The sequence below is a fragment of the Ceratotherium simum genome, chromosome X, assembly GCF_057802395.1.
Source record: "Ceratotherium simum simum isolate JZ-2026a chromosome X, ASM5780239v1, whole genome shotgun sequence".
In the NCBI taxonomy this organism is placed as follows: Eukaryota; Metazoa; Chordata; class Mammalia; order Perissodactyla; family Rhinocerotidae; genus Ceratotherium; species Ceratotherium simum.
This window is the reverse complement of record NC_141940.1, coordinates 35,575,797-35,594,448: the sequence shown is the minus strand read 5'-3', so window position 1 is coordinate 35,594,448 and position 18,652 is coordinate 35,575,797. Positions and strand designations below refer to the sequence as shown.

Genomic DNA, 18,652 nt, shown 5'->3' with positions numbered 1-18,652 from the left:
ACAGAGCAGACACTAAACCTAGCCTTGAAGGATGAGGTGTTTGTCAGAGAGATAAGGGATTCTGAGAAGACATTTTAGACAGAGACAAAAAGTCATGAAATACCACATATTTGGAAAAACAAGAGAAATTTGGTATGGCTTGATCAGAAATACAAAATAGAGCAGTGTTAGGAGATGGGGCTAAGCAGGGGTTTTAGGTGAAGAGCTTTGCATGTCAGGCTGAAGACTGCATTTTATCCTATAGTGATTAACGGGGAGCGTTGTAGTCAGATTCACTGTTCTAGTGGCAGTATCGAAAACACGCTGAATGGGAGGCAAAAGGGAGGCAGAGATCTTTTAAGAAGAACAAGAGGAAGGGAGAGAGACGTTTTCATTTAGTTATTTTAATTTTTTAAAATTTTAATTAAAAAAAATTTTAAATTGTAGTAAAATACATCCAACACAAAATTTACCATCTTAACCATTTTTAAGTATACAATTCAGTGACATTAAGTACATTGACATTGTTGTGCAACTGTCAACACCATCCATCTCCAGAACTTCTTCACCTTCCCAAACTGAAACTCCTTACCCATTAAACACTAATTCCTCATTCCCTCTCCCCTCCAGCCCCTGGCAACCACCATTCTGCTTTCAGTCTCTGTGAATTTGACTACTCTAGGTACCTCATATAAGTGGAATCATACAGTACCTATCTTTTTGTGACTGGCTTATTTAGTTATTTTAATTTCTAAAATAAGGGTAATTCATGTTGTAGTTTTAAAAAATTCCAAATAATATCAAAATGTGCAAAATGAAAAGTAAAAGCATGGACTGGATGGTAGATTTTGTTAAACAGATTTTCAATACCCCTTTGGGAACTAACATTTGCCAAGTATATGCCATGTGACACTGTGTTAATTGCTTTACATATATAATTTAATTTACCTCTTAAGACATATGTGATTTCACTTACTCATCATACTTTATCATTTAATCATCTAGAGTCCCCGGGGAGAGGGATCTGACAAGAACTAGGCAAGCAGTCAGGGTTAATGCCATTAAAGACTGGAATGTAAGAGAAGAGCTTCTGTGCCAGTGAGAGAACTGGAATATACTCTGGGAACCAAAGAAGCCCAGCCTTCAACACTGAACACAGCAGAGCAAGGCAGGGGGAGGGTATATAGCCCAGGTGGGCCTGGAGTACATAGGACCCTCCTCAGACACACCGGTTCCTGAGATTGAAAGACTTGTCGGACACGCTACCTGGTGAGGATAGCACTCTTATCAAGCTTTTCCTGGGTTGACTTAAGAACTTTTAGGTTTGCTGCCAGGAACTTCTGACAGTGCCTTGGTCCTCCAGTATAGATACTAATTGATATATGTCATACTTATTGCTACACTATACTCGACTAAAATTCCTTAAACTGTATTTCATAAAACATACTAGTTTTCTATGAGATGCTGGTATGTGGTCATCAAAAAGAAATAAAAAAGGTGCCGGCCCAGTGGCATAGTGGTTAAGTTCACGTGCTCCACTTAGGCAGCCCGGGGTTCGCAGGTTCAGATCCCGGGTGAGGACCTACACACTGCTTATCAAGCCATGCTGTGGCAGGCATCCCATATATAAAGTAGAGGAAGATGGGCACGGTTGTTAGCCCAGGGCCAATCTTCCTCACCAAAAAAAGAGGAGGATTGGCAACAGATGTTAGCTCAGGGCTAATCTTCCTCACCAAAGAAAAAAAAAAAGAAAGAAACAAAAGAAAAAAAATCCCTGGTCAAATATTTTTGAAAAACAGTTCATGCTAGATGCTTCTCCTAAAGATTCATAGCATATATGAGCTTATTAAAACCTCTGAGAAGTCTTTTAATAAATAATAAACCTGTTGAACATTTAAACCACTATTTCCCAATCATTTTGACCACCATACTTTTTTTTCTCCCTACAACATCAATATATATGTGGTGGGACCCTAGTGTTCTAGGAAGCCCAGAAGCACAGAGAGTAGGTAGCGTCTTGGCGAGGCTATATCAACCATCCAGGAATTGACAAAGGCTGCCCTGGGGCAGCATCCCAGATATTCAGGATTCAGAACTGAGCTCAGTAAGTAAGAAGTCAAGGAGATGTCCTCAACTTCAAGTGTGATTAGACTATTTCCAAAATTCCTGGAGTGATGATTTCTGCCAAAAGGTTTAACTAAATTTCAAATCCGTAAATTCAATTTCTTTAAACTGCTTACACAGAGCCAGCCTACCACATCCTACTTCCCACTCCAGTTCCATAACTATTATTGAGGCTTCAATGCCTTCACTGTCCAGGATTGATGACTGAAACCTCTTATCCATGGCTTCCCAGGCTACATTCTCTCTTGCCTAGGTTTCTGAAAGACATACAAATGGATACGAATTTGGAGGATGAGGAGGAAACCACCTTCCAACTGAATATAGATAATGTGAATACCAGTTCACATCCGTCTGTGCAACCGCCCTGAAGTCTCCCAGAGATTTATGAACATTATATTTCATTCTGGACTAGAACAGCGTGGGATTGTCAGTCTACTTTAGCAATAATGTGATGTACTATAATGTCCTTGCTTGAGTGAATGGAACACCTCATTCTGGACAGTTCTAGCAGCAGCATCAATTCTATGAAAAACTCCAGAAATGTCAATTGAACCTTCAAAATATCAGGTTTCTCATCTATAAGGAATAAAGATGCTAACTACCAAGGTCCACACCATGCTCTAAGCATCAAAAATACACTATAAATTGCCTAGCCTTTCTTGGTTTCGTGAGATATCACTTGCGTTCCATGGGAGACCTGTGGCATAATGGTAAAAAGACAAACCTTGGAGTCGGATAGACTAGATTTAAATTCCAACTCTGCAAATGAGCATTTCTGTTAGTTTTAGCAAATTATTTGAAATAAAGTAACTATGCCTATCTAAATAGGGTTATTGTCACATAATGTGTATAAAATACTTGGCATAATTCTAGGCACATAGTAATAATAATAATAGAGCCATTGACTGAAGACCCGATATGTGCTCATTGTGCTAAAAGTACTTTATATGTGTTATATAATTTAACATGTCCAACACTGTTTTGTGCATAGGCCCTCATAATTCTGGATTTGATCATGGATGTGTCACAACTTTAGGGCTTTGGTGCAATCTATTGTTTTGAAACTGGATTCTCTCAAAAGTATGCACAAATATATGCATTGTTAGGCAAACGTCCTGCTCCCTATCTTTCCTATTAAATCTCCAGTTGTGGCTCAAATTCACCTCCTGGATCTGGAGAGTTCATCTTTGACACCTTGGACACTGTAGTGGTTATATTTTGGTTTTTCTGTCTAGCGCCCCCACTTCCTTTGGGGAACTGCTTCTCCTCCTGTACAATCATGTGATTCTCATGAGGCAGCTGCTAATCATAGTGTCCCATCTCACTGGTCACACGGGTGGGCTTCTGACCCAAGCCCCTCCAAACATAAAACTCCATTCCTCTAACCACACTGATTGTTCTGGGTTGAGCATGTGACCAAACTTAGCCAATTCAAGTCCTTCCTTGAGGTTTTCAATTTTGAGCTAGAGAAAAATGGGCTTGCTTTTTAGGACATATATCTAGAAGAAAGGAAGCTACAAGCAGTCATCATTCCTGCCATAAGGTAAAACCTACCTTATTAGAAGAGAATGAGGCCAACAAACAAAGGAAATCAAAGGCAAAAGATGGACAGAGATATTTCTGATGGCATCATTTTAGTGTCTGGGCGAGATATTCCAGATCTACCTTGGATTTCCCGATTATATGAGCCAATAATTTCCTTTTTCTCTTCAAGTGACTTTGATTTGGGATTGTCATTTGCAAATGTACTTTCCCATAACTGCCATCGTCTATCTGGTTGCCTAGCTCTCTCCATACCTCAGGTATATTCTGTGTTCCAGCAATCACTCCTCCTTCTGTATAAACAGGACCCTACTCCATACCTGGCTCTTGGTGGCCCACTACCAGTGAGCACCAATCCAGCAGTATTAGACTCCAACCAGTAATGAATCAGACATTTTGGAAGTAGCCATCCATTAAGAAATTGGTCTTCAACATCAGAGCAGTGTGAAATAGGAGCAGATAGGATTTACAGTGAAACAATGTGGCATCCTAATAGGGGACATATTACGATAATGAGGAAATCCAGAGGTGGACAATACTCAGAATACGAGAATAAGAAGTTAAATTTGAGAAGAATGTGATTTTTAGTTTTTGGTGTCCTCTAGTTATTCTAATTATCTCTAGTTAACTATTTACCTAGTTAACAATAGTTATATCTAGTAACCCACAGTATTCAAATAAGAAATAGGATATTAGAATTGAGCGGAATGCGTGTTACTGATCCTCTTGGCTTCCTCCAGTTATTCAAGTTGTCTGTAGTATGTAGCTATTAGTTAGCTTGTTACTAGTTAACTAATTGTAAATTTCTCTATTTGTCTCTAGTTTTCTATAGTTCTCCCTCAGTATTCTAACAAGAAATAAGCAGTTAGATTTGAAAGGAATGAGTTTTTTAGCTTTGTGGTTTACTCTAGTTATCTCTGGTTAACTAGTTGTGTGGTCAACACTAGTTACATCTAGTTATCAATAGTTATTCAAGCAAGAAATGAGAATTTAGAGTCGGGAGGAAAGTATCATTCTGAGGCTTTTGGCTTACTCTAGTTATTCTAGTTATCTAGTTATTAGTTAGCTAGTTACTAGTTAACTTTATCCTCTATTTTTTCTAGTTTTCTATAGTTCTCACTTATTCTAACAAGAAATAAGTTAGATTTGAATTTTTTTTTGTAGTTTCTTGTCTTCCTCTAGTTATCTCTGGTTACCTCCAGCTAACAAGTTACTTAGTTGCCACTAGTTATATCTGCTTATTGATAGTTGTTCACCAAGCTTGTTTCCTTTTCTTAGGGACACAGTGGAAATACCTTTCCCAGTGCTCCTTTATCTAAATGGGGCTATCTGACTGGTTCTCCCCTATGCAATGTGAGCAGAAGTGATATGTCTCTTTTGGGCAGAGGCAGATGAAAGTGAATGTCTTTTCCCCACACTTTCCTTCTTTCCCCTCCATGATGATCTTAGAGACCACGTGTTGAAGATGGTTGGATTATAAGATTGAAGGAGTCTGGATCCCTGAATGACTGGCTGAAATAGAGCCCCTTCTGTCTCCTTCTGACCACATTGGACTTTGACTTGAATGAGCAAAAAAAACCTTTGCTGAGTTAAGCCACTGATATCTTGAAGTTTGTTATAGCATTTAGCCTAACCTAACAAATACTTGTCATACTCTATTGTAAATTGCCTGTTTTATTTCTCTGTCACCTCCATTAGACTGTGAGTTCCTTGAGGGCAGGGCTAGTATTGTATCCATACTGTTTAGTGAAGTTTTCAGCACACAGTAATTACAATAATGGATATTATTGTAAAAATACAATAAATGAATGTATATGCCCTGACAGGATCCTCCTTATTGTCTCACTAATAAGGACCACTCTTCATTAGAGAGGAAATGCTAATTTTTCACTAATGGAGACTCAGTGCCTCTTCCCCAAGTTTTGATTGGAGGTAAGTAGAAGAGCTTTGTAATGATTATGATCTAATTGATAAGGTTCAAAGATAAACCAGTGGCTTATAGCAGATTTAGAGACGTTTAGTCTACATAGTTGAGTTCCATTTTAAGTTGCTTATAAGCAGCGAACAGATTTTTTTCTAAAAAGCTGAATTTCTCTTATGGAGTCCATAGATGTCAGTATAACATAAAACAAATATACTGAAAATTGGCTTTATGGCATATAAAGTGTGCATAGCAAGGATATTTTGAAATTCATATATATGGGGGTCTATCAAATGGCAATTTGATTAGTCACTCTGGATAAAAATCCAACAAACCAAACAAACACAATTGGGCAAACCAGTATTTGGCAATACACAGCCAAAAAGAAATTTGGTTATTTAAGAGAATTTTTCACTTTCACAGGATGAGCAGTCATGTATAGAAATGAGCCTAGTGTTTTTGAAATGAGTGTTTATAATCATCAAGCAAATTTAACTAAAATCTCATCAATCTCTGGCACATGTTTTGAAATGCGGCAGGCATTTTCTAAGCTGGTAGGAAAAAGAAACTTGTAGTGTTAGGCGGAAACATTTTTCATTGAGTCTTAGAAAAGGTCACTGCAAAGATTTCTGAGAAACTTCTAGAACATTCAGGCTATGCCACTTCCTGAATCGGTTTGTCCAGTTGAAAAGGAAACTGAATCCAATAAAAAGAAAAACTGGGGGTCATCTCAAGGTCTACTTCATGCCAAATAACCATTTTACTTTTATTTTTCAACTATCCTTTTGGTTTTGTTAGATGCAACCTGAGCATGTGTGATATTACAGAGTGCTACAGGGCACTGAACGACTCTGCTATAATTCAGCATACTGGGTATACTTGTTTTTACTGTTCTACACGTATTCTTACAACAGATCCTCTAAGGAAAGTGCAGAGTGACAGGCAGCTATTGTGCTACTAAAAGACAATGAAGATAAGGTTGCAATTTTCCAAATGAAAGTTTTTAGTTATAATTGCATACATGGCACATTCCTTAACCCACTTGCATAGAAGACATTGCCAATTACTTCTGAGAGTCTAAAAGGGACAATTAGGTTCATATTCATACGCTAATAAGCATTGCATTATTTAAACCTGTTTTTCTTTTTAAACTATGAAAATGAGAATTGAGCAGTGGCACTGGAAACATATAAAAGTAGTAATTACTTTCTTCAAAGTGCAGCTATTCACATAAATACATTTCAGCTAGCAGGTTTAGTAGCTATTTTCAACAATAAAATTTGGTCAATGAACCTCATTTTCCCCTGTAGAAATTGCCTTTAAAATACAGAATATCAAGTTACCTTAAAAACACCTCTGAGGAAAGCAAAGTTTGCTACAAATGCTGCAAACTTTCCATTTCTTATTTTTGAAAGCCTGCCTTCATAGAATATGCTAGACCCTCCGTTTCATTTTTCTTTCCTTTTTGGAAAAAAATTCAGCAGGAAGGGGAACAGAAGGTATCCTCGGGTTCTCATTAATTGGTATTTGTTGTTAGACTCCAAAGAGATTGGGGAACATGGCTATTTTAGGTCTTGGAAATTAATTCCAATAGATTTCTCAGAATATCTCAGATTTTTTTTTTTTAAAGATTTTATTTATTTATTACCCCCCCCAAAGCCCCAGTAGATAGTTGTATGTCATAGCTGCACATCCTTCTAGTTGCTGTATGTGGGACGCAGCCTCAGCATGGCTGGAGAAGTGGTGCGTCGGTGCGCGCCTGAGTTCCGAACCGGGGCCGCCAGTAGCGGAGCGCGAGCACTTAACCGCCAAGCCATGGGGCTGGCCCAGAATATCTCAGTTTTGAGATGTCTCTCACTCAGGCTAACATTCGACATTTTTTAGGTAGGCTGGCTGATGGTTGGTAAAAATCATGTCATAAGAAAATTACTCCCTGACTTGCTTGAGTAGATTTTAATTTACTAAGTTTATCAGGAAATAAACAATCATGAAATCCAAACGAATTCACACCTTAGGGTGTTCTGTGGTGCTTAAGTCACACTGCACATTGATTATTTGGCACATGATATTGAGCATTAGCTCATTATTGAACATTAGCTCTCACATCTGCCTCAGGCCAATTTCACTGAACAACCTGCATGTCTGCTTCTCCTGCACAACGTTTAACATACCGAAAACACTAGTTGAAATAAAGATGAGCTTGCCACACATTGCTGTGAGATTTTCCTCTCAATCAGGACTCAGAGGGGACAGAATTGTGAGTTCTTCAGATACCTCCATTCCTCATTTATCTAACACAAAAGGCAACTGATTCTTATGCATACCAACTCACAGTGCAACCTTGGGTAAGTCACTTAACCTTTTTGTGCCTGAATTTCTTCATCTGTCAAATGCTTATATTAATGAACACCTGTCCCACAGTGTTGGTGTGGGTATCAAATGAGATAATGGTTGTAAAAGGGCTTTGTAAATCGTAAAGTGCTGTAAAAGTGCAATGTTTTAATAATAATAATCTGTTAAAATGGATATGGCTTTTGTTTGTGCTGCTGCCTTTTTGCATTAGAGAAGCTAGACGTTTGCTCTCATCCTTTAAAAAAATCAGAAATTCTTAATCAATCCATCTGCCTACTCTTTGATTATGAGGTTGTTCCAGGGCAAATTGCCATTTAGCAAAGTGCAGAAGCTGCAACCTCCAGTTCAAACTAGAAATAAGCTGGAAGGTATGCTCTGTGGCATTTGAAGTCTGGTAAAAGTTCTTCCTATACAGTACAGGATAACATGGTCAGAGCAGAACTACATGTGCAGATTCTGCTTAATAGTGCCATATAAGCTGGAAAACCAAAGAAACAATCACATTTTGAACCTACTAAGTAATGTGAGCGAATGAAAAAGGATTACTTCTTATCTTTGCTTTGCCCCATGAAATAACCCTAGACATCTATTAATTCCGTAGTGAAATGCAGATGTTGTATAGAAATCCTTTTAATCAGTGGGAGAATGAAAAACATATAACATATTATATTATATGAAAAGCATATAAGGCTTTGTAAGCCGTAAAATCTCACTGTAAAATATATTGTTAGATTTCCATGAAAATATTCCTTTGGAAAGTTGATCTTAATGCTGATCCAAATGCTATGATTTCTCAAGTGCCAAGTAAGCCGGCTGCCCTCAGAAATGTGTCTGTCCACTAGTTGACTGCAATCTGAATGTTTCCTTTTAGTTGGAGCTTCAGAATTCTTAAGGTCTTTCAGGACCTTAGTCGTGACAGACTAAGAGAAGTGATCCTCTAGGCTAAGAGGCTTCAAATCCTTTCGTGAGAGCAGGGTTGGATCATGAAAAAGCATTTGGGGAAAGAGAGCCTGAGGTTATTAAGTGCCCCATGAAGGGGTAAAAGTTGGAGACTAACGAGGCCTCATCTACTTCAGCATTTTCCCCTGTAGACACATTCAAAAGAGACATTTTATGACTGCAGTGACCTTGGAAAGACAGGGTCGCACAATTACACACACCTGTTACAGTGGCAGTCTTTAAAAGTTTGCTTCTATCAGGCATCTGGCCAGCTTAAAAGAATTTTAATCAAGAAGAGGTTTATGAGGTAACATCGCTTGGACTCTTTCTTCTCTGAAACCCTTTTGATGCCAGGCAAAAGGTTGTTCAGTCAATCAGTTGCTTATCAGGCCTATCTTAATTATACCTTGGAAATCAGTATGCAAGTTAAACTCTCGTTAAGCTGTTACTATGCTGTCTTCGAAAGTGTGCACTCTGTTCATTTCTGAGAGATTTTCTTCGTCTTGAGTCACAGCTGGAGCATGACTAAAACCTAACATCAGCCAGGAAACCTCCTGCTGTATGCAGTTTCCTAGCTTTCAGCATAATTATGCAAATCCATCTTTGACATTACAGAAAGGCCAATGACAATGTCAGCCAAATGTTATCCAATTTTCACTTAGCCCCGTTTTAGGTGTTCACAGAGCTGATGTTCAAGCACTAAAGTATGAATGTCATTTAAATGTCTAAGGGAGTAGCAGTTTGGTTCCTGCTACTGGAGTGGTTCAATTAAAAGAGGAAACTCATCTGCACAGAGGCCTCTCCACTTCTAGCTCCTCAACCAGCAACAGTGCTTTCAGTTTACTGGTGATTCTTGTAACACTCCCAGGCGGCGGTTTCCATGACACTGACCACTGCGAACTCGGCTATTCTAGAATTTGGTTGTGTCTGAATGTGAAACAGAAGCACCTGCAGCTAGCATATTATCCTGATTGTTTTGTTTATTTGTTTTTATGTAGCTTTACCCAGCATAGCCATAATGGTCTAGGAAACCATAAACATTATGTGGCTTTTCGAATAGAATAAAATGAATACAGAAATCTATCTTATTGGTTACAGGGGCTACAGAAATAGATTTGTGGACATCATGAGCTGGAAACAACCATAGTCTAACCTAGAATGGCCTCTACATTCTGTGTGTGTGTTACCAGAAGTCTGCCACAAAGGACTTGTCCAAGGTCTCCAAGTAAATCAGTGACATAGCAAGGAAAGGAACCCAGATTTTCTGACATCCAATCCATTGTTCATTCTACTACATTACATTGTTTCTAAGGGATGTTTGAAGACTAGGGTCTAGCCTTCCACAGAGGCAATATGGGCATCTTCTTATGTCATGAAATTTGGTAGGCTTTCAAAACCGCTTGGAGAGGACCAGAATCCAAAGCCTTACCTCTACCAAGCAGGAAGCTTGGATAGTTGGTCAAAAAAAATGGTGATCATGAAGAGCAAATGACCCATCATGATGATGTTTTTAAGAAGGCTGACTACTCAAGAAGATTCTGACATTCCAGAGATGATCGGTTGGTTTTGAGAGAGTCTTATGACTTCACTGAAATAGGTCTCTTTGGTAGGGCAAGCTGGATTCCATGAAAACTATGTCAGCCTTGGGATGCAGGAAGTCTGCAAAATATGCACAATCCGTTAAGAAATATGTTATAGGTTTTCAGGCCTTATTATAGAGTGACTTGGGAGATTGCCAGGGCAGATTACCAGAGTTTTAAAGGGTGCAGGCTAGAGGACAAAGAGGGTGAAGCAAGAGGCACGGAAGGGGAAAATGAGACCAATATGGATGAGAGGATAATAGAATAAAAGAGAGATGTAAGATCAAGAATTCAAAGAAAGGAGGCTGGGATCTTACCTTAGTTTCCATAGTGGGATTGCAGACGAGTTAAGCTCTTCCTGCTGAGGTAGAAATAGCAAAGCCAGATTGGCAGATTCTGTGAATAGTATAGACAGGATACAGGGTGACAAAGACTGGATGTAGTGTAAAAGTAGAGTTGCTGATGAACCAAGCTCTGATAACCTAAGTCAAAAAACTGTGTCTCTAAGTCTGAACAGGAGCAAACAAAAACCAGAGTTGGAAGGGACAAATCTGATACAAGAACTGATAAAATGGAGTCAGGACACTTACCTCTTGTCCAATTTGTAGTGTTCTGTGTTGGTGGTGGAGCAACCCCAATTAAGGAATGCACTATATTTCTGCAAACAATTTTATTCCCAACATCTAGCATAGTGCCTGGCACATAGTAGGAGTTTGATAAATGTTTGTTCGGTGAATTAAGTATTGAGGTATGTTCTCTCTTAAAGACTTATTCTTCTAGGTTAGGTGATTGGCCATAGGACAAAAAAAAAAAAAAAAAAATCCAGAGGATATGTAGAACGAGAAGAACATGGCAGAAGGGTGTAGGGGTAGAGCTTGAGGGTATAACTTGGGGGGCCTGGATAGATTCCTAAAAGATACACTTAGTACAGTTTACTATTTTGCTGAAGGCAAACCTTGTGTTTTCTTTTATATAAAGTGAAATGATGTCTCTTTGTGAGCATACTTTGAAGTTTGGAGTGTCGATGTAAATATGAATTATCATCATCATTGTGCAACTTAGTTGAGTCAAGATATGTTTGTTCTTCTTGATCCATTCCCTTGGGGCTTTTGTGAGTACTGAATGGGTATGGGATATACATAGATTGGATAAATCTCAATGTATTTCTTCTCCTCCCCATGTGAGAAGGACAAATGTGAAGACATTTCTTGTTAGGCTCGTATGTCATTACTTCTATTGACATAAAAAGGCCGTCTTTTAATGCTCTTATGATCAAAGGGTACAAGCAGAGTCATTGAGTTACTGTGCAAAAGTATTTATTGGTCATGAAAATTCAAAAGCACTCTGTTTATAAAAGAGTCTCCCACTCCCTCAATTGTTTGTTTCTTCATGTTTTCATGGCAAATTGCATATTGACCTCAAATTCTAGTTCCATTTGGGCTCATAGGAGCTACTTAACAAATGTGTAGTAAACAAATGAATGAATGGATGAACTCAGAGGCAATTATATTGTACAATAAAGGAGATGTTTAATGTCTCACTGGTACCCATTAAAGGAAGAAAACAGTATCACAGCCTTCCTTTCTCCAGTCAACTTCTCATAACTCCAGCTGCTGGGTCATGATGTCCTTGGCCATGAGCAAAATGGACTGTTTGAAAATGATGTTTCTTCATTACAGAGAAGTAATTTTTTTTTAAAATCCAAATTCCTGCTGCTTGGATTACTTGTCCTTAATAGTTTAGCCTAGTGTGTTTGGGTTTGAAGTCAGCCTCCCTCATTTACTTGCTGTTAACTTGGTACAAGTTATTTAATCTTTAGAGTCTCAGTTTCCTTTTTTGTAAAATAATGATAATAACAGTGTCTATTCTGTAAGGTTGAGATGTGTGTGATGTTAAATGAAAATCATTTTACAATAGTGCTTGGCACATAGTGCTCAATAAATGTTTTCTATTATTATTTTTTTTGTTACTATTATTTTTTAAGATTTTTATTATCAGATAGAAGGAAGTCTGAAAGAAGAGCTTCTGGTTTGTTAGGAAAAAATGGTGAGTCTGTTTTTGGCAGATTGAGTTTAATGTGCTGGTAAAATATTCTGTAGTGTTATCCAGCAATTTGTTTTAAACATACAGTAGTCCTCCTACCCCTTATCTGCAGAGGATACATTCCACGACCCCCAGTGGATGTCTGAAACCGTAGATAGTACTTAATCCTGTATATTCTATGTCTTTTCCTACACATACATACCTACGGTAAAGTTTAATTTATAAATTAGGCACAGTAAGAGATTAACAACAATAACTAATAATAAAATAGAACAGTTACCATAATTCTTAGCAACTGCAACATAAGTTTTCTTTCCTTCCTTATTGAGTCGAGAACTTTCACCTTTCACTTAAAGGAAGCACTTTTTGGCTTCTCTTTGGCATATCCGTATTGCCAGCATCACTACTCCTGCACTTTGGGGCCATTATTAAGTAAAATAATGGTCACTTGAACACAACCACTGCAATACCATGACAGTTGATCTGATAACCCAGACGGCTACTAAGTGACTAATGGGCAGGTGGTGTATATACGTCTAGTGGATACACTGGACAAAGGGATGATTCATGTCCCAGGTGGGATGGAGGGGACAGCACAAGATTTCATCATGCTACTCAGAAGAGCACGCAATTTAAAACTTATGAATTTTTTATTTCTGGAATTTTCGATTTAATATTTTTGGACCACGGTTGACCACGGTAACTGAAACTGCATAAAGCGAAACCACAGACAAGGGGGGACTACTGTACAGTGGTGTATTAGGACAGCAATTAAATTGTAGAGAAAGAGACTAAGGAGAAATGTGTACAGAGGTGAGAGCTGAAGATAAAAGAAGAAAGAGAATACCTTGGGAAAGAGTGTAGAAAGAGAGAAGGACCTCAAGTTTGAACCTTAGAGAAAACCCACATTTATGGAGTCAGAGAAAGAGCTAGCCAAGCCAACAGAGGAGGGGTTGGAGAAGTAGAACCAGAACACCACCAGAAAATGCGAGGGAGAGGATATCTCTTAGAAGGGATAGTCAACAGTTTCAAATACTTCTGTAGAGAAATCAAAGATGATTAGGTTGAGAAATCTGTTCATTTTTGTTAGATTGCTTTTTGATAGCAAGGATTGAGTTTTATCAATATTTACATTTATTTGTTATAACACAGGTGGCAGGATTAAGACTGTAACTGAAAGAAGTCACAGGGTAAATAAAAGGTCTTTTAAAAAAGTGTGGAGGTGAGAAGAGAACTGGGCATGTTTTTATGGAGAGAGAAGACAGCAGTAGAGAGGGAGAGATTGAAGATACCCCAAGAGAAGGGGTGAATGATGGACCAAGGATGGATGGAGAAATAGGATGGGAAGAAGAGAGTACAAGTGGAGCACCTCATCCTCTGAGAGGGAGGAAGAAAAGATTGGTAGCAATATAAAAATATTATGATTTATTTATTTGTTTTTAATTTTTGTGATGAAGATTAGCCCTGAGCTAACATCCATGCCAGTCCTCCTCTTTTTGCTGAGGAATACTGGCCCTGGGCTAACATCCGTGCCCATCTTCCTCTACTTTATATGGGATGCCACCACAGCATGGGCTGACAAGCGGTGCGTTGGTGTGTGCCCGGGGATCCGAACCCGGGCCGCCAGCCGCGGAGAGCACACACTTAACTGCTATGCCACGGGGCCGGCCCCTAAAAATATTATGATTTAGAAAAGGGAAATGTGGCTAAGGTGAGGTTTGGAGATAGACAGGAGGAGACAGAGATCTCACTTCAGGTGGTCTAAGTATCCTTAGTGTTGGAGAGGATGGGTGGGGCTAGGGATTTGAACAGGAAAGATTGGGAACAACTCTACAGAATGCTCTATCTCTGATCTATGGGGTGGAGGAGTAGGCCATTTGGCCTTAGCCTATGGCTAAGGGTTTCATGTATTCCTTGGGTTCTGAAATTGTTTCCTAAGAATATTTTGTATACTTCTAATAATTTAAATTAAGTCATTAATACTCAAGCTGCTGGAAATATAGATAAAAGTCTTTTAAGAACCAAGTGGCACTCTTAAAAAAATAGTGTAAAATCATGTCGAGTTCTAAGAATGTTTGTTATTATCAATAGTCACTTTGACAGACCATAATTGGTTTTATTTCATTTACTCTCTCAACACTAAGGCAATAACATTTTAAATATAGGAGAAAATGTGGTTTAGTGTTATCATGCCAATAATTCAAATGTGTAAATTACTGTTTTATAGGCACACACCTTGCAAATGTCACTATCACATTTGTAGCCCTGTGGATTCCAGGGTTTGAATTTAATCAGCCTTCGTTAAACGGGTTTTTGGTAAGTTTTTTTGTTTTTCTGTTTTAATTTTTTTGCCTTGTTATTTTTTTCAGAAAAGAAAGATTCACTATATGTCTGCATGAGAGCAATTGGATTGAATTCGAGCCAAAAATTCCAACTTGATTTGGTCCATTTTCCTCAGTGTTTTGGGATTCTTGCAACAGAAGCTGAGGAGGTTTCAGCAATAGAACTCTGCTGCAGCAAAGAACTGCGCAATCATGTAGTTCTCATCTCCTCTAGCATACAAATAAATTACAGTAGGCTTCTAAAATACACAACACCCATCCGGCCCCACAATACTATTTTATAATCAGCAAGAGTGCGTACGGGTGGGAGGGGGACTATCCTAGTCTGAGGATGTTTCTATTAGAAGAAGTTGCTTAGAATTTCTAGGTGTTTCTGCTTCCACAGCTGTAGTAGCCCCATAAGGAATATTGCTTTCTTTTCTTTGTGGCACTGGAGGATTTTCAGGAAGTATAATAGAGAGTTAAAGGGCTTTTAACATTTAGTTTCATCCTCAGGGTCTCTTTCCTTTTGCTTCAGTGGAGCAATTTTTGTGAGTCCTGCCATTTTAGGTCTCGATCAGGTTTAATACTTGGTGCTTCCTTCACTTCTGGGATAGCCTATAGCTTTTGTAGTGGCCACTTTATAACAAAAGTTGATTTTTTTCCTTGCAGTTCTTCATGATTTTTCCCTTACATTCTGCTCTGTGGCAGCAAAATAATTCTTTACAAACTTCAATTTGTGGTTTAAAATCTATATTTTGCTTGCTGAGAGTTTCAAGATTTTTTGTTTTTTTATAAAGCAAGATGTTTTGATTTTTGAGAATTCATTCATCAACAAGCTTATTTTTCATGTATTTTAAATTACTTTTTAACATCTTTGTCCTTTGTGTTCAGTACATTTAGGATGGAGGCTATTATTATAGCCCTTTGGGTATGAGTTCCTGAGGCTCAGATGCTACCACATCATATCAATGTACAGATACAATTTTAACTTTCAAGCACATAAATGCAAAGGCTGCATTCAGATAGTTATTTCCTTCCCACAGTGAGTTTTATAACTAATCAAGTTTCCTTCTTCACTTCAGCCAATAGATAGCTTAAAACCAAATTTGAAGCCCACTTTCAGTAACTACATATGACCATAGGTAAACATTTCTGGTGGCTGTTCTTCTCTCTGGCTTTTATCATTTTCCATTTGCCCTGTTTCTTTAAACTGTTTTTTCTTCTTTTATACATGCTTATGGCTTCAAGTTCTTGGCAGAAGATGAGTGATAAGTACATATAAATGGTGTCTGTAGCTCGGACCTCCTGTAACCTCTCAGTCTTTTGGAGGACACTTTAGGAAATTTTTTATCACTTCCTATAACCAGCACCTCTAAGGATATGAATGTTTTCCTAGTCACTTCCTAAGAGGTTTCTGTACCACCTCCTTACTGTTACAAGTGCAAGCATCTCTGTGGAGGCTCCACACTGCATATATATGGGGAAGCTTCCAACCACATTGACTCTGTTATTATTTTACTCCTGAAGGGTCAGTAACCTTGGAGAACCTTTGAAACAGAGTTGTAGAAAGTGTCTTTAACAAGCTAGGGCCATGCCATCTTACGCTCATGGCCAGTGCTTAGTATGGCTGCAAGTATTGCAGTATTCAGAGGTGTCTTGCTCTCAACTCTCTGAATATGCTATAACTTCTGTCTTTTGTTACCTTAAAGCAAAAATGCTTACCTGAAGTAAGGTAACGTGAGATTATATGATACCACTAGGACATTTTAAAATGAATTTTGAATGGCCAACTCCAAGAATGGCCCTTCCTCTTTGAGAATCTGCACTCTATAACCTTGAGTCAGAAAGCACAGTGTTAATAGAAACCTCCAGAGCCAGAGTGGAGGTTGGTATATCTGAGATGACCTGTAGATTTGAGGGGGGCAGGCGCCACCTGCGTTCTGTTGACTCAGTTGGTCACAACCCTCTGTCTGCATATTTTGAGTAGAATTAATATTGGTAACTGCTCTTTTGATTTAGGAGACATTTAGCAATGCTGTTTCACTGTCTAGAACCTTTTTCTGGGCCATTAAAAATGTCTAATTGAATCCAGTTAAGAATTTTACCATGTCTTCCATATACAAGGTGATTCTGTAGAATATTATTTAAGAAATCGTTAAGCAACATTGAGTCTGATGGTGCAACTCAGGGTTCTAGGCACTGAGAGCTGTTGATTAGGATTTTGGTATTTACATTTCTGAATTAGGGGTGTAAATGTACTTCTTTAGTACTTTGACAATTTTACACCATATATTAATCTCAGGTAAAGTTAGTAAGATGAGAGATATTAAAATGGCATATCTTTGGGACCTACAAATGGTCAAGAACACTGCATGAGTCTGTCTAGCATTTTAAAAGTCTATTTCAAGGTAAAATGGAATATCTTGGCACACTTGACTTCACTCAGCATGTAAAGTAACAACACTCACCTACCACCAGAGTGCAATCCCTTCCCCACAAAACACACACATTACACAAAACATTGCCTTGCTTCCTGGAAGAGGAAGATTAGTAGCCCCTGAAGGGCACAAGCTGAAACTTTCTATTTAGCTGGCAGTCTAGACTTGAGAAGTAAGGCCCAAGTGGAGGTGTAGTCTGATGGGGCAATAATTGGTTAGCCTGATGTAGGCTGATAAAGAGTGGGTGCTGTGTGTCAGCATAGCTGAACTTTCTGCCGGGGACAGGGTGGGCCTCTTGTGGTCTATCTTGTTTTAGCCCGTGCATCTGTCCTCCCATGTACTTTTTTTTGTGGAATAAATTTGACATATGACATTGTGTAAATTGAAAGTATACAATGTGTTACTTTGATGCATTTATATAATTGCTGTTGTAGTGACATTTATCACATTACACAATTAGAGTCCAATATTGTCTATATTCGTTATACTGTGCATCAGATCTCCATGGCTTATTTACTACTTGTTGCAAGTTTGTACCCTTAAACAATATCAATCTTCCCCCCCACCCCTCATTCCCTGGTAGCCACCATTTTACTCTCTGTTTTTTACAGATTTGACTTTTTTAGTTTCCATATATATGATATTATGCAGTGCTTGTCTTTCTCTGTCTGACTTATCTCACTTAGCATAATGCACTCAGGATCCATCTGTGTTGCCACAAATGGCAGGATTTTCTTCTTTCTCTTGGCTGAATAATATTCCATTGTGTATATTTACCACATCTTTTTTATCCATTCATCCATTGATGGGCATACAACAATCCAATTTAAAAAGGGGCAGAAGAACTAAATAAATATTTTTCCAAAAAGGACATCAAAGTGGCCGACAGGCACATGAAAAGATGCTCAATTTCACTAATCATCAGGAAAATGCAAATCAAAACCGCAATGAGATATCACCTCATACCTGTTAGAACAGCTGTCATCAAAAAGACAAGAGATAACAAGTGCTGGCAAGGATGTGGAGAAAAGGGAACGCTTGTGCCCTGTTGGCGGAAATGTGAATTGGTCCAACCACTATGGAAAACAATATGGAAGATCCTCAAAAAACTAAAAATAGAACGGCCATATGATCAAGCATTTCTACTTCTGGGTCTTTACCCAAAGGAAATGAAAACAAGATTTTGAACAGATATCTGACCTCCCTTGTTCTTGACCTATAAATTACAATCTAACTCTGACTTCCTGTGTCCCTGACACTTTCACCTCTGGAAAACCATAACTCTACATCCTAATCTCCATTTCTAAAACCCAGGCATGATACAATAATTTCATCCCACACACACTGCCTGCCATTTTTTTCCTGATAGTTTCACTTTTCTACTTGATCCTTGACCACTTCCAAGCTCAG

At 38.4% G+C, this 18,652-nt stretch overlaps 1 protein-coding gene across 4 annotated transcripts in view; it reads right to left on the bottom strand.

The window, feature by feature from the left end:
* AMOT (angiomotin) overlaps positions 1-18,652 on the bottom strand; it is a 223,458-nt gene that overhangs the window by 82,115 nt on the left and 122,691 nt on the right. The window contains exons 3-4 of one of the 4 annotated variants that reach the window (XM_087426681.1): positions 10,755-10,833; positions 10,287-10,516 (exon numbers count right to left, since the gene is read on the bottom strand). The exons of 2 other annotated variants lie outside the window; for them this stretch is intronic. The gene's annotated coding sequence lies outside the window, so the exon portion shown is untranslated. The remainder of the gene's footprint in view (positions 1-10,286; positions 10,517-10,754; positions 10,834-18,652) is intronic. One more of the 4 variants, XM_087426682.1, reaches the window with a different exon arrangement.